The sequence below is a fragment of the Saccopteryx leptura genome, chromosome 3 (assembly GCF_036850995.1).
Source record: "Saccopteryx leptura isolate mSacLep1 chromosome 3, mSacLep1_pri_phased_curated, whole genome shotgun sequence".
Lineage (NCBI taxonomy): Eukaryota > Metazoa > Chordata > Mammalia > Chiroptera > Emballonuridae > Saccopteryx > Saccopteryx leptura.
This window is the reverse complement of record NC_089505.1, coordinates 257,217,164-257,233,845: the sequence shown is the minus strand read 5'-3', so window position 1 is coordinate 257,233,845 and position 16,682 is coordinate 257,217,164. Positions and strand designations below refer to the sequence as shown.

General features: G+C 43.4%; 3 pseudogenes; all 3 read right to left on the bottom strand.

Annotated features, from left to right (window-relative positions):
• Positions 1–5,256: 5,256 nt before the first annotated feature.
• On the bottom strand, positions 5,257–7,236 carry LOC136397909 (connector enhancer of kinase suppressor of ras 1 pseudogene; annotated as a pseudogene).
• A 285-nt stretch (positions 7,237–7,521) lies between these two features.
• Positions 7,522–8,061, bottom strand: LOC136398495 (connector enhancer of kinase suppressor of ras 1 pseudogene; annotated as a pseudogene).
• Positions 8,062–11,471: 3,410 nt separating this feature from the next.
• Positions 11,472–13,210, bottom strand: LOC136398494 (sodium/potassium-transporting ATPase subunit beta-3-like; annotated as a pseudogene).
• Positions 13,211–16,682: the final 3,472 nt, after the last annotated feature.

Genomic DNA, 16,682 nt, shown 5'->3' with positions numbered 1-16,682 from the left:
AAAGAAGTCAGGTAGCATTGTCTGCCTGCCGCACATCCTGTCTCAACTGTCCTGGTCTCTCCTACACTCAGTTTTCTGTCTTTTTCTCCGCTTAACCAAATGACACCCACCTAGCTCAAGTATCACTTCCTTCTGTGAGTATTACAGCTATTTTCAAAGAATGCTTCAGTACACTGAAGAAAGTGGAAATGGTTCCAAACTTAATTATAGATCCTCATTCTTATTCTTTAGGAGTTGTGTTCCCCATTACTTTTGTCTTTTACAACGTCTTTAATTCACAGAAGTAGATTTCAGAGGTTTCAAACAATACTCACGTAGTAAGTATAGGCACATTGTCATTTCATTGTGCTTCGCAGATAAAGGGTTTTTTTACAAACTGAAGGTAAGCCCTACCAGCAAAAAGATTATGACTCACTGAAGGCCCAGATGATGATTAGAATTTTTTAGCAATAAAGTATTTTTTAACTAAGGTATGTAGATTGTTTTAGACATAATGCTATTGCACACTTAACAGACTACAGTATATGGTAAACATAACTTTTATATACACTGGGAAGTCCCCCCAAAAAGTGACTTGCTTTATTGCAAATTTGCTTTGTTGCAGATTTTGTCTGGAACAAAACCTGCAGTATCTCCGAGGAGTGCCTGCAAACAGCAGAGTAGCAGTGAGGATGCAGATAAAATCCACTCCTAACGGGTGAGTCCAGCAATTGCAATTATTTGTCCAGTACTCTAACTGGGTCCAGCTTGTAGTCTCAATCAAGCTTAATTTCTTGTAAAATAACCTGGTGGCCTAAATTGAAGTAAAATATCTGTATAAACTGTGTAACAGAGGGAAGAGGACAGAGATAGAGAAGGGTTTATCAAAGAGAAGCAATTTGGCAATGTTCAACCAGAATTCTCTGAGGGAGATACACAGTGAATCTGATGAATAGGATTGTTCTGGTTATTAGAGAAGTGTAAAAATAACTGTTTATGCATGTTGAAGTATTTAGGGAGAAGTGTGCCAGTGTCTGCAATTTGTTTTGAAATACATTAAAAATACATAAAAATACATGAATACATAAAAAATGAATGGGTGGACAGAGGGATAAAAAATGGCTTGACAGATGATAAGGCAAATGTAGTAAAATATTAATGGTAGAATCTAATTGGTGGATATATAAATGTTCCCTGCTTTCAACATTGCTGTGTATGTGAAAAAATTTAAAAGGGGGGTGGGTGAGACCCTGCTAACATCTTTTAATGCTTTCTATGTGTCAGACACTTTACATTAATGGTCTCATTTGGTCCTCATAACAAGCCTGTGAGATAGTTACTATATTATCCCCATTTTACAGATGAGCAAATAAGCACAGAGAAGTTAAGCGACTTGCCCAATATCCCACACTAAAAAAGTTGCTGACCTAAGATTCAAATCTGGGTCTGTGCTGTTTGCAAAGCCAGATCCCTCGGGATGGCACAGGGATAATTCAACAGACTATCACAGCCTCCATTAAGCATTATTCAAGGTTCTCTCACTGACTTTGCCTGACTCCTAATCCATGAAGCAGTCTTCCTAGTTCTTCCCAAACAACTGCCCCTGGGGAAGGAGTGCCCTGGGCCTAATGGGTGAACTACATACTTCGCTCACAAGAACAGCTTCTGCTCAAACTCCAGAGATGCACTTGCTTCTCAGTTGGTGATGAAAGACAGATGCCATCTGGGCAAAGTGCCAGGTTTTCACATTAATCCCTAAATTGAGCTCCACTCAGCTGTGATGTTCACCTAGGAGGTTAGGACACCATTTCCTTTCTGCCCTGTTGTCCATTTGGAGTTCTTGGTAGGCTACCATCAACCTGTGTCTTCCCCTGTTCCCTCCAAGGGTCTTCCTTAACCTCACCTAACACCAGTCATTGTTTTCTGGCCCTCCCCTATCACTACTAGAGTTTTAAAATCTCTTTCTGTATTAAATAATTATTGTATTATAGTGGTAAGAATATACACAACAGTATTAATACAATCTTCAACTATTAATAGAATTTTTACTTTTGTTGGTGTCATCAAATGACAGCAGTAAAATTTACTGCCAACAATACTACCATACTTTGTGTGGCCTTAAAACATAAATATACCAAATGTATACCTCAAATACAAAGGTTCTTATGGGGTAAATTGGTCTCCTACTATGACTTAGATTCTTTACCTGAACATGGTATAGCTAGTGCTCGACTTACGACCACGATTGGTTCTGACGGACCAGTTGTAACACGATTTGGTCGTAAGTTGAGTAGGCTATATGTATAGTACTGTGAAATGATGTTATAAAAATCTTTAAGTCATATTTTATCATAATTTTCTTTCATTATTGTTCTATATCATAATTTTCTTTGTTCATTTTATGCCATTTGTATCATCTCTACACCATTTTGTTTCTTATTTTTGCATTTGTCAGGTTTAAGTAAAACACTGCATTACCAGTACAACTGGTTTAATATCTGCAAAGACAATTTCCTCTTGGTAGACATCTTGGGAGGGGTTTGATGAAAAATATCCAAGACACAAAACACAAATTGCTGTACCGAGTCTGGGATAACAGTTGAAATGGTGCACGCAGAGATGGTAGTGCTGCCGGAAGCTGGTCCGCACTGTTGTACACCCAGCTGGGCAATACTTGCACTGCCAGACACGGAGCAGTCGTGACTAGCGATTGTGGTCGTAAAGTCGAATGGTCATAAGTTGCATAGGCCGTAAATCGATCAATATTTGTAAATTGGGTATCATCCCTCTAGTCCAGAGCAAAGCTTGTCAAAGTGAGTTCTAAGGGACAAAACTCTTGGAGTAGTCTGTAAAAATGCAGATTCCTGGGCCTTCCCCTACCTACAGAATAAGACTTTCTGAGTGTAGAACCTAGGAATGTGCATTCCAAACACACTCTCCAAGTGATTTTTTATGACCACCAGAATTTAAGAACCACTGTTCCAAACCACTGGGGATATTCTGGAAGTCTGTGACCAAACTGATGGTTTCACAATGATCTGGGGTCACCACTGGTATTTGCGGCAGGGGTGGTAAGGGCTTCCAGATGCCCTGCACAGGTCAGGCCAGCACAGCCAAGAGTTGCCCGCCATCCACATGACTTTCCAATGCCTCACCAGACACTCATATTAATGTGGATGAAAAGTCTACTATAATAACATAAGCCTAAAACACAACTCAATTTTACATATAAACACAAATTTTTTCTTCTGTGGTTTCAATACACACCAAATTTCTCAACTACTACCTAGGGAAGATTGTTTTATTAGAAAACTTTTTAAATTACAACTGACAACTCACCAATACAACAACACATCAGTATCAGGCTGCACTTGGAGTACTTGTGTTCAGTGCTTTTATGTATAGACATAAACATTTGAAAACTTAATTATGCCTTTTAATGTAGTCATGCCCAAGTATGTAAGGAAAAACTCAGTTCTATGTTTCTCATTTACTTTCACACTACTATCCAACTCCCAACATTCTGAGACCAAATATGGGGGGTTTTTTTCACACACTAAGTGTGGAATCAGACATTGTCTCTTACAATATAACTCAATTCTGACATTATCTACCTGGAGATAGCATCAGTTCCCACAGGTTAAGGGTTCAGCCCCACAAGATTGCCCCCCACTTCATATGCCAGTCACAAGCGGTAGGTGACCAGTGTCACCACAACCTCTGCCCAACTTGGATACAGAGGTAGGTTCCCATGACCACCTTCCCCTTGGATTTAAGTATTTGTTAGAACAGCACTCAGGGGAATACTTATGTGTATCCATTTACTACACAATAAAGAATATGATAGAGGACACAGATGGACAGGCAGATGAAGAGGTGCGTAGGACAGGCATGTGGGATTGGACGCAGAGCTTCCTGCCCTCTCCAGGCAAGCACTTCCCATCACCCCCAGGTGTTTACCAACCTGGAAGCTGTTCAAACCCTACAATATAAAGACTTTTATGGAGGCTTCATTATATAATCATGATAAATTATTAACTCCATTTTTCAGCCTCTTTCCCTCTCTGGAGAATGAGGAATAGGGATAAAAATGCCAAGCTTTTAATTATGGCTTGGTCTTTTTGGTGACAAACCTCATCCAGGAGCCATTCAGAAGCCCACTCAGAGTTGCCACCTTAGAATAAAAGACACTGCTATCACCCAGGAAATTCCAAGAAATTTAGGAGCCCAGGTACAGAGATCAATATATATATATATATATTCTATTATTCCTACCAAGCATTTACTGTATTTTTCGCTACATAAGACAACTTTTTTCCCTCAAAAGTGAAGGGGAAAATGCCTATGCATCTTATGAAGCAAATGTTCATTTTTTTTTAGCTGCTGCAGGGCGCTGCGCCAGTAAACATATGTAGAATGAGCACCAGCAGGAGCATAATCATACCCACCATGGCATCTGCTGAGTGATCTCCTGGTTCTGGTTTCCACAGTTGCACGCAGTGCAGGAGGGAAGGTGAGCGATGTGTGGGCGTGTTCATCTGGCATCATTGAGGCAGACGTGAGAGGCGAGCTGCAGCAGTGGAGGGCTGCGCTGCTGCTGCTGGAGCTCTGTGTGAAGTGCTGACGTACTTGCTGCCCTATTAGTGCTTGACCAGTTTAGAGCACATATTAGCAAAACCACACACACACACACACAAAACTTTAAAGAAGTGAAGTCTCATCCAGCTGTAATTCACAGGTGTCTTACCAGCCAGTTGCAACCTCTCGACATTTCCATCAACAAACCATTTAAAGTCTTTATGGAAGAGTGGAACAAATGCATGGCTGCTGGTAATCATGATCTGACACCAACTGGGCGAATGAAGAGACCCACTATCACTCAAGTTTGTGAATGGGTGAAAACATCATGGCAGTCAGTGAAGAATGAAACCATGGTATGGTCATTCAAAAAATGTGGCATTAGCAATGCCTTAGATGGCACTGAAGATGGTATCATATATGAAAATAGCAAAGAAAGTGATACCAGTGATTGTGAGAAACTGAGTTTCTTAAATTCTGACACTAGCGATGATGAGTTCCTGGGGTTCCCAGACAACTAGAAGTGTATTTGAACATTAAAGTCTCTTCTCATTTGTTAATACCAGTGATAATGGTTGTTAATACTGCTGTTGAGTTTACAGTGTTGATATATTATTGCGGTATATTTTATTAAATTTTTTTTTAATCAAGACTTTATTCATTGATGTTAGAGAGGAGAGAGAGAGGCAGGGGGAGGAGCGGGAAGCATCAGGTGGTATTTGCTTCCTGCATGAGCCTTGACTGGGCAAGCCCAAGGCTTCGAACCAGCAGCCTCAGCATTCCACCTCAGCATTCCAAGTTGACACTCCATCCACAGTGCCATCACAGGTCAGGCCCAGTTTTTTTCCACTCCTTCACTGGCAAGGGGGGAGAGGGTGGCACAGAGTCTGTATCACTTTACCCTGCTCCAGGGGAAGGGGAGCAGAAATAGCGGATGCTCAGGCAGAGGGGAGTCAGCTTGAGGTAAAACTATGGACCAGTTCTACTTCCAACCTTAAAGAGAAACCAGAGATGCTCTGTCCTAGACATGTCAGAGGCTGGGGGTGGAGGTGGTCCTCAGGGCCAGGTGTCAGGAGATAGGTACTGGCTAGAGTCAGAGGTCAGCAGGCTGGAGGTTGCTCTCTGGGGTCAGGGGGAAATGATGGGAGTGTTCCTCAGGGTCAGAGGGCAGGGGGCGGGAAGACTGTTCTCTGGAGTCAGAGGTCAGGACGTGGGAGCCACCCTCCGCCTGTGCCACTCTGCAGGCTGCCAGGCTCTCTGAGTAGAGCTCCTGGTTCTGCTCTTTCCACCTCGGGAACTTCTCTCCGGTCAGCTCCAGGTCACCTAGCACTTCCTCCAGGGCCTGCAGCTCCTGGAACTTTGCCTTGAGTGTGCTCTGCAGCGCCCGCACTCGGTGCGCCCGCTCATTGAGCTGGGGGTCGCGGTTGCGCCGCATGAAAGAGCTCCGCCATTGTTCGTGAGTGAAGGGCTGTGGCTGGCCCAGGAGGGACACGCCACCCCGCCTCAGCCCCTGGACCATTCCTTCCAGTGCCCCTTCACTTTTATCTTTTAGAAGGCCAAAGGAGGTCTGTGGGCTGCCCTGCGTGGCGGTGGCTGCAGGTGAAGTGTCTCCATGGAGAGGACTCCCAGCTTGGCCAAGGCTGGGCGAGGCTGAGCGGGAGGGACCCAGCCTCATCAGCAGGGTCTTCTGCTTCTGTTTCACTGTAGCAGTCTTCCTCGCAGGGCAGGGAGGCCCGGCCTGGAGACTGGTACTTGGAAATACAGGTAATAAGATGCCGCAGCCACATGCTCAGATCTGCCAGGGTGTCAGCAGCAAAGATGAAGGGTTTATACACGTTGTGGGTGAGCTGGAACACATATTTTTTCTTCTGATCATGCCCCCTTTCCAGATTGTAGTTGGGAGACATTGATGAGGCCCTCAGCTTTCTCATCCTGGGGCTGGCGGTACCAGTAGAGCGTGTGTCTCTTGAGCACAAACCAGCAGCGGCGCCAGCGAGGGCCCATGAAGCCACTGGGCACCTTGCGTAGCAGGAGCCAGCCGTCACAGTCACAGTCCGGCCGGCCCAACTCCCAGCATGACACCCGCCAGCGGCTCAGCTGCGTCACCACGCCTTTTGATTTCTTCCCCAGCGACAGGACTCTTGTCTTCTAGGGGTCTGAGTCTCTGCTGCCCCTGCTGGGAGTGCGGCTGGGGGAGCAGGGGCAATGGGCAGGGGCTCGGGGTCAAGGGAGACACAGTCTATTGAGGCAGGGCTGGGCTTGGGACTTGGGTTTGAGGATGGCTTGAAGGCAAAGACATCTTCAGGTGGAGCCCTGGGAGATGGTGGGGCCAGAGCCACTGATGGGACCCTCAACTGTGGAGAGCTCAGGGCCTGAGGTGGTGTCTGTGGGGGTCTCTCTGGCACCAGGACTTTCTTCAGCACTAAGTTAACCCCAGCTGGCTCCTGAAACAGCTCCCTGGCCATGTTCTTATGGGGCCAGCCCACCACCACCTGCTCGTTGACCTGGACAATCTCATCTCCAGGCAGGATCTGCAGCCGGAAGTTGGAGGGGACCTGGGTGCCCACTTGGAACATGACGTGCAGGCAGTTGCTGGTGGTGTGAATTTCTAGGCCCAAAGGATTGTCCATGTGAGCGCGCTCTAGCACGGCCCTCTGCTCCAGCAGTTCCTTGGGGCTGCAGCTCCCCAGCGACAGGACTCTTGTCTTCTAGGGGTCCGAGTCTCTGCTGCCCCTGCTGGGAGTGCGGCTGGGGGAGCAGGGGCAATGGGCAGGGGCTGCTGCCCCTTGACCCCGAGCTGCCCCTTGACCCCGAGCTGCTCCTTGACCCCGAGCCCCTGCCCATTGCCCCTGCTCCCCCAGCCGCACTCCCAGCAGGGGCAGCAGAGACTCGGACCCCTAGAAGACAAGAGTCCTGTCGCTGGGGAACTGCAGCCCCAAGGAACTGCTGGAGCAGAGGGCCGTGCTAGAGCGCGCTCACATGGCAGATCCCAGCCACGTGGCTGCAAATCGTCAGGACTTGGCTCTCCTTCTCAGCCGCTGGACAGTCCTCCTGCAAGACCTGGCCCAGCTTCCTGCACAACTCCCCAATCTCCTGGCAGGTCGAGAAGTCATTTAAGTGGGAGAAGAGGTACCTGTTGAGCCAGAAGAGGAGGGAATAGGCCTCACGCACTAGCTCCACAGCTGCACTGAGGACATCGGCAGGGGGCTTAGTACAGCCCCCCAGGTGGCCTTGGACTAAGCTCTGGAAGACATGGGTCCCCTCCAGCAGCCCCTCTGTCAGGCTTTGCAGGTTCTCTGTCTGTAGCCCAGAGTTCAGGGCCTGGAGCTGTTCCACCCCTTCCAGGATGAGCTCCTGGTGGCCCAGAGGCCACACAGTCAGAGCCTCAAGATGATGGGGCAGAGCTGGAGTAAGTACTTGCCAGGCAGCTCCCTGTCCTCAAAGCTGTAGTCCTCTGAGCCAGGCTGCCACCTTCCCGGGCATCCAGGTCTCTACTGGCTCCATGGCGGAGTCCACCCGAAGGGATCAGCGATTTTATTAAATATTTTAACACACCATTTGGTTCAGAATATTTTTTTTCTTATTTTCCTCCTTAAAACTCTAGGTGCATCTTATGGTCAGGTGTGTCTTATGGAGTGAAAAATACGGTACATATTGAAATCAGTATTTTTTTTATAGATAACTTTCTTTTTATTCTTTCTGTGATATTGCTGTTAGCGCATTATTTTCATGTTTTTTATTTTATTTTTTTAGGTATTATTTATTCATTTTTAGAGAGAGAGAGAGAATGGGGGAGGAGCAGTAAACATCAACTCCCATATGTGCCTTGATGGGGCAAACCCAGGTTTGAACCAGTGACCTCCATATTCCAGGTCGACACTTTATACACTGCACCACCACCAGTAAAGCTATTTTATTTTTAAGCGAGAGGAGGATAGAGAGATAGACTCCTGCATGCGCCCCAACCGGGACCCACCTGGCAACCCCTGTCTGGGCCGATGCTCAAATCAACTGAGCTATTCTCGGCACCTGAGGCCAATGCTCGGACCAACCCACCTATCCTCAGAGCTCAGGGCTAACACTAGAACCAACAGAGCCATTGGCTGTGAGAGAGGAAGAGGGAGAGAAGGGGGAAAGGAAGGGAAAGAGAAGCAGAGGGTCGCTTCTCATCTGTGCCCTGATCAGGGAATGAACCCAGGATATCCACATGCTGGGCCAATGCTCTATTCACTGAGCCAACCAACCAACCAGGGCCACATTATTTTAATTTGTTTGAAAATACACATGTATGGTAGATTATATCAATGAATTTCACTTCAGGATAGTAAAGGGGATGTTACAAATATAAGTTATAAAAAAGTGGACGCATCTGATAAGGCAGAGAACCATTGCTCTTAATTCTAAAGAACATGCTTTAAACATATAAAATCTTTTTTCAAATGATGCAGCAATGAAGAAGTTACGGTCTTCAAGAAACAAACAAATCTGATTAGTAAATGCATGTGTCTGTGTCTCAGATCCTACAGGCAATACAAAAGAGTGAGAATGAGAGATAAAAAGTGAAATAACTCAAAAAAAGGGAAATAACTCTGTAAGATATTTTGTTGTTGTTTTTGAATTAAAAAGACATCTGTCATCAAATTGAACAGGTCAACATTCTATCCACTGTGCCACCACTGGTCAAGCAGTTTTTTTTTGTTTGTTTGTTTGGTTTTTTTGTATTTTTCTGAAGCTGGAAATGGGGAGAGACAGTCAGACAGACTCCCGCATGCGCCCGACCGGGATCCACCCGGCACGCCCACCAGGGGCAAAGCTCTGCTCACCAGGGGGCGATGCTCTGCCCCTCCGGGGCGTCGCTCTGCCGCTACCAGAGCCACTCTAGCGCCTGGGGCAGAGGCCAAGGAGCCATCCCCAGTGCCCTAGCCATCTTTGCTCCAATGGAGCCTTGGCTGCGGGAGGGGAAGAGAGAGACAGAGAGGAAGGGGGGAGGGGGGTGGAGAAGCAAATGGGCGCCTCTCCTATGTGCCCTGGCCGGGAATCGAACCCGGGTCCCCCGCACGCCAGGCCAACCCTCTACCGCTGAGCCAACCGGCCAGGGCCTGGTCAAGCAGTTTTATCTGTTTTTTGAACTTGCTATAAATGGATTCATATAGTATGTACTCTTTTGCATTTGGCTTTTATACTTATAAAATTTACCAATGTTGTTGTGTGGATAATGTGAATAAAGGTGCTTAAATATTCTTGTCCATCTGTTGGTGGATACAAGCATGTATTTATTTGGTATATACCTGAGAGTAGTAGAGACAGTTCCCAACTTACAATGATTCAACTTCTGATTTTTTAACATAATAATGTGCAAACGCAATATGAATTCAGCAGAAACTGTTTTCTTTGAATTTTGATCATTTCCCGAGCTAGCAACATGAAGTATGATATTTTTGTGATGCTGGGCAGTGGCTATGAGATTATTTTGCCCAACTATAGACTAGAGTAAGTGCTGACAACATTGAAGGTAAATTAGGCTGCTATGATGTTCTGTAGGTTAGATGCATCTTTTTTATATTTCACAATTTATATTTTTTATTAGAGTCCCCTGTCTGCTAAATAAAAGCAGTAACAAGGTTTTTTTACAAACTATTGTACAATTTAAATCTTAGGCATTTAATTTCATAAGAAAATTAGGTGCATATTCATACTGGGTAACCTAAAAATGCTATTTCTTTTTAATATTTAGTTTTGTTTTGTTTTTGTTTTTAATTTTTTATTTATTCATTTTAGAGAGGACAGGGAGAGACAGAGAGAGGAGAGACAGAGAGAGAGAAGGAGGAGGAGCTGGAAGCATCAACTCCCATATGTGCCTTGACCAGGCAAGCCCAGGGTTTCGAACCGGCGATCTCAGCATTTCCAGGCCAACGCTTTATCCACTGTGCCACCACAGGCCAGGCCAAAAATGCTATTTCATCTATGGTCTAGAATACTTTTTTATAAGAGATTTAGTCCCAGCACAATAATCCCATCACTACTTTTTCTTTTTTATATGTTTTACAAAAAACAGTTTGTGTTCTTAATCAAAAAGATCCATAGACTAATACAGCATGTAAAAAATAACTTTACAAGCCTGATTGGTGGCAGCACAATGGATAGAGTGACAACCTAGGACACTGAGGTCCCAGGTTTGAATTCCTGAGGTTGCCTGCTTGAGCACAGGCTTGCCAGCTTGAGTGTGGAATCATCAACATGGTACCAAGGTTGCTGGCTTCATCAAGGGGTCACTGGCTCAGCTTGAGGCCCCAGTGAAGGCACATAGGAGAAGCAATCAATGAACAACTAAAGTGCCACAACTACGAATTGATGCTTTTCATCTCTCTCCCTTCCTGTCTCTCTCTGCAATAATAATAATAATTAATAATTTTTCAAAAAACCAAGACAACCTTTCAATTCCACTTTTATTTTATTTTCTCCTTTTTACATACAGAACTTCTCCACATACATTTTTTTATAGCTGTAAAGATATTTTATGTTGGTCAAGTCAACCTTAGCCCTAAAACTTTGCTGGCATGAAAATATGAGTTAACCAGCATTAAATATATACACAAAACAATTACACAGCACAGCACATTAAGCTTTAGACACTTGGCAATTAAACCACATAAAAATAGGACAAAACACCCATATTCAGAATTGTGTGTTCACAGTCTCCATCTGGAGAGTGTACAATGGTTCCAAAAGGCAGTTTAAGGCAATAAGCAGTTACTTTAGAAGGCACTGAACACTATGATCGGGAAACACATTATAATGTAACCCAGTGTCATGTATCACCTCACCTTTCTCTCAGGTGGTCTCGCAATTCTAGAATGGCCAGTCTAGCTGATAGAAAATGAAGATGGACAACACATTTACTCTGTGGACATATTCTAATTCCTTCTTGCACACATTGTAATTTTGAACGCAACTCATTCTAAAAACCAGTCATGATCACCACGGTTTTTCAGGTTGGGTGATCCAACAATCTTGCAGTTGACTGTTACTTCTTTTAGGGTACTGCTAGCACCAAAGCTGAGCTGGATAGCAACTAATGGCTGTACATAGCTCACATGTGGTTTTTCCCTCATAATTTGGAAAATATTTCGTCTCTGTTTCCCTCAGGAGAATAAGCTGATAGAGCTGTTGTGTTTTCGCCCTTAGGAATACCAGAGCATTCTGTTCCTGGTTCTCCCTGAAGCTTTCTTCCAGTTATTCTATTAATTTTCACAAGAATACAAGGATGTCCCTTGGAGTAGCCAAATCAAGGTCATCCACACCACTACATGCTTAAAGTAAGGTAACAGGAAACTGACATACAACATAAACTGGACCTATCTGTTCAAAGAGTACTCCATTAGGACATGTGGGAGACAGGCTGTAAACTGACAAAATCCTCACAGCATAGGGCTTAGTTTAAGACTAAACTCTTCTCCAGCCCCCAATACTAAGATCTTCCACACACCCTTTTAAAACTAAGATCTTCTCAACACCCTTCTAATACTAAGATCTTCCACATACCCTTATAATACTAAGATCTTCTCAAGACTAAGCTTTTCCCCATACCCTTGACTGTTGCATGATGTGGGGTGGTGCACTCTTATGAGGAATCCCATTTATGCCTCAGATCAGTGGCTTTGTATCAGAGATTTCCTTATTTGTAAATTGGCTTAAAGGCTTTAATTTCTACACTATAAAATGAGGCAGACTGGGGGCTCTCGCTCTCTCTCTGATCTTGCCATCGGCATTGAAGATGCCTCCGATCCCATTCTCTTTTCTTGGTGAGTCTGTTTTCTTAATTCCACGCCATGTGCATGAATGACCTGGAATTACTAGCCGTGCTGATTCACGGCAAGGACAGACTGTGAGATTCTTCTGTTTTAAAGCATATGTCTTTAGAAACTTCTTAAGATCTTCAATATACCTTCTATAGGACTCTGGATCAGATATATGGATGAATATTTCAATGCTGACATTGGTTTTGGAAAAATCACAAGTCCTGGACTAGAAATCTGGTCACAGTATTTTGGAACCTCATTCTTCAGAGTCTGAAGTATATTCATGCCTGATCTGTGGTGGCGCAGTGGATACAGAGTCAACCTGGAATGCTGGGGTTTCTGGTTCAAAACTCTGGTCTTGCCCAGTTAAGTACAAGAAGCAACTAGTCCGAGTTGATGCTTCATACTCCTCCCTCTGCCTTTCTCTCTCTCCATCCTCTCTAAAAATCAATAAGTAAAATCTTAAAAAAATAAAAATAAAGAAAAAACCCTCTCACTTGAAGTATATTCACACTGTGAATATGAAGAGTGCTGCCAGGAACACATAAAAGACTAGGGAGAGGAGCAAGAAAACCTCCCAGCTCTTGCAGGTATGCCCCAGGCACTCTCTGGTAGTCAGGTTGTAGATGAAGAGCTTCCACTCAGCCAGGCTCTGGTTGAAGAACTTTTCTTTCTATATCATGATGTATTGGCAGCAGGAGCACAGTCCAACAATGGACGCAGAAGGTGGAATGGCTGAGGACACTTCCTCATTGCAGAGAGCACTCAAGCACAGTGCTAGGTTAGATGTGTTAAATGCGTTTCAACTTACGGTATTTTAAACTCACAATGGAGTTATCAGGACATAACCCCATTGTAAGTCGAAGAGCATCTTTACTGCTGGATCACAGGGTATTTATATTTTAGGGTTTTTTAATTTTTATTAATTTTAATGGGGTGACATCCATAAATCAGGGTACATATGTTCAAAGAAAACATGTCCAGGTTATCTTGTCATTCAATTATGTTGCATACCCATCACCCAAAGTCAGATTGTCCTCCATCACTTTCTATCTAGTTTTCTTTGCGTCCCTTACCCTCCCCCTCCCCCTCTCCCTCCCTCCCTCCCGTAACCTCCACACTCTTGTCCATGTCTCTTAGTCTCTTTTTTATGTCCCACCTATGTATGGAATCATGCAGTTCTTGTTTTTTTCTGATTTACTTATTTCACTCCGTATAATGTTATGAAGATCCAACCATTTTGTTGTAAATGATCCGATGTCATCATTTCTTATGGCTGAGTAGTATTCCATAGTATATATGTGCCACATCTTCTTTATCCAGTCATCTATTGAAGGGTTTTTTGGTTGTTTCCATGTCTTGGCCACTATGAACAATGCTGCAATGAACATGGGGCTACATGTGTCTTTACATATCAATGTTTCTGAGTTTGGGGGGTATATACCCAGTAGAGGGATTGCTGGGTCATAAGGTACTTCTATTTTCAGTTTTTTGAGGAACCACCATACTTGTTTCCATAATGGTTGTACTACTTTACATTCCCACCAACAGTGAATGAGGGTTCCTTTTTCTCCACAGCCTCTCCAGCACTTGCTATTACCTGTCTTGTTGATAATAGCTAATCTAACAGGTGTGAGGTGGTATCTCATTGTAGTTTTTTTTTTTTTTTTTTACAGAGACAGAGAGTGAGTCAGAGAGAGGGATAGACAAGGACAGACAGACAGGAACAGAGAGATGAGAAGCATCAATCATTAGTTTTTCCTTGCGCATTATGACACCTTAGTTGTTCATTGATTGCTTTCTCATATGTGCCTTGACCACGGGCCTTCAGCAGACCGAATAACCCCTTGCTCGAGCCAGCAACCTTGGGTCCAAGCTGGTGAGCCTTCTGCTCAAACCAGATGAGCCTGCGCTCAAGCTGGCAACCTCGGGGTCTCAAACCTGGGTCCTTGGCATCCCAGTCCGATGCTCTATCCACTGCGCCACCGTCCGGTCAGGCTCATTGTAGTTTTGATTTGCATTTGTCTAATAACTAATGAAGATGAGCATTTTTTCATATATCTATTGGCCATTTGTATTTCTTCCTGGGAGAAGTGTCTGTTCATGTCCTCTTCCCATTTTTTTTATTGGATTGTTTGTTTGTTTGTTGTTGAGTTTTATGAGTTCTTTGTATATTTTGGATATTAGGCCCTTATCTGAGCTGTTGTTTGAAAATATCATTTCCCATTTAGTTGGCTGTCTTTATTTTGTTGTCAGTTTCTCTTGCTGAGCAAAAACTTCTTAGTCTGATGTAGTCCCATTCATTTATCTTTGCCTTCACTTCCCTTGCCTTTGGAGTCAAATTCATAAAATGCTCTTTAAAACCAAGGTCCATGACTTTAGTACCTATGTCTTCTATGTATTTTATTGTTTCAGGTCTTCTATTTAGGTCTTTGATCCATTTTGAATTAATTTTAGTACAAGGGGACAAACTATAGTCGAGTTTCATTCTTTTGCATGTGGCTTTCCAGTTTTCCCAGCACCATTTGTTGAAGAGACTTTCTTTTCTCCATTGTGTGTTGTTGGCCCCGTTATCGAAAATTATTTGACCATATATATGTGGTTTTATTTCTGGACTTTCTATTCTGTTCCATTGGTCTGAGTGTCTATTTTTCTTCCAATAACATGCTGTTTTGATTGTCGTGGCCCTATAATATAGTTTGAAGTCAGGTATTGTAAGGTTTAGTAGATACTGCCAGTTTTCCAAGGTGGTTGTACCAATTTATATTCCCACAAAAAATTTATGGCAATCCCACTTGTTCCATAACCTCACCAACCCTTGGAATAGTTCTTTTCATTTTAGTCATTCTGATGAATGGTGTAGCAATATTTCACTGTGGTTTTTATTTTTTATTTATTTATTTATTTTTTCAGAGACAGAGCAAGAGTCAGAGAGAGGGATAGATAGGGACAAACAGGAACAGAGAGAGATGAGAAGCATCAATCATCAGTTTTTCATTGCAACACCTTAGTTGTTCATTGATTGCTTTCTCATATGTACCTTGACCTTGGGCCTTCAGCAGACTGAGTAACCCCTTGCTCAAGTCAGAGACCTTGGGGCCAAGCTGGCAAGCTATTTGATCACATCAGATGAGCCCACATTTAAGCCGGCGACCTCAGGGTCTCGAACCTGGGTCTTCCACATCCCAGTCCAACGCTCCATCCACTGCGCCACCACCTGGTCAGGCTCACTGTGGTTTTTAAACATATTTCCCTGATGACTAGTGATACTGAGCACCATTTTATATACTTATTATTCACTTGGCTATCTTTCTTTGTAAAGTGCTTGTTTAAATCTCTTGTTGACTTAAAAAAGTGGGTTATCTATCTTTTTCTTATTGCTTTGTAGAGTGCATATGTGAATCAACTGGATCCTCTGGGAAGCAGATGGCAATATGAAATGATAAAGTGATATTGGCACAAATGCAATGCAAGAGAGTCACTGGGGATAACACCTATGAAAGATAAAAGGGAGAGAAGGAATTGGCAGGGAAAGTCTTCAGATGCAGGTCTGACATTTGTGAAAAGAAAGGGCCAAGAAGAGTTGAGTAGAAACAGAGTCCGATTGGGGTGCATCTCTGAGAATCTCAGCCAGTCCTCTGACACAAATATTGCCGTAGGGGAAATCCTGCACTAAGTAGAGATGGTGAGCCCTTGTACTACCACTGTGCTTATAATTGGCTAGGTGAAGCCAAGCAATATGTGACCTTGGCTTAAAAGCTGATGTAGATCCTTTCTAGCACTGAGATCTGAGCAGAGTACCTTCATGGATGCCACAGGCTTCTTTAGCAGATGCATTTATTGTAAGCATCTTCTTCCAGTGCGTGGCCTGCCTTTTTATTCTCTTAGTGGCATTTTTAAGTACTTTAATAAAGTCCAATTTACCTACCTTTTCTTTTTGTTGCTATTTAGGTAATATTGAAGACCCCTGCCTTTCCCAAAGTTATGAACGTTTTCTAGAAGTTCTATTATTTTATTTTTAACATTTATATCTATGATCTATTTTAAATAGATTATATTTTATAGAGATCTATTTTAAATATATCAAACTTTGCATATGGTGTAAGGTTAAAGTTAGGTTTCATTATTTTCCATATAGATAACAAATCTGTTCCAGCACCAGTTAATGAACAGGCTGTCCTTTCCCCAAGGGAAGTGCAGTGGTGACTATTATAAATAAGCATCTATTTCTGGAGTTTCTCATTCAGCTCATTGTTCTACTTGTCTAGATTTGTGCCAATATCATTTTATCTTAACTTCTGTACTTTTATAATAAATTTGGATCTT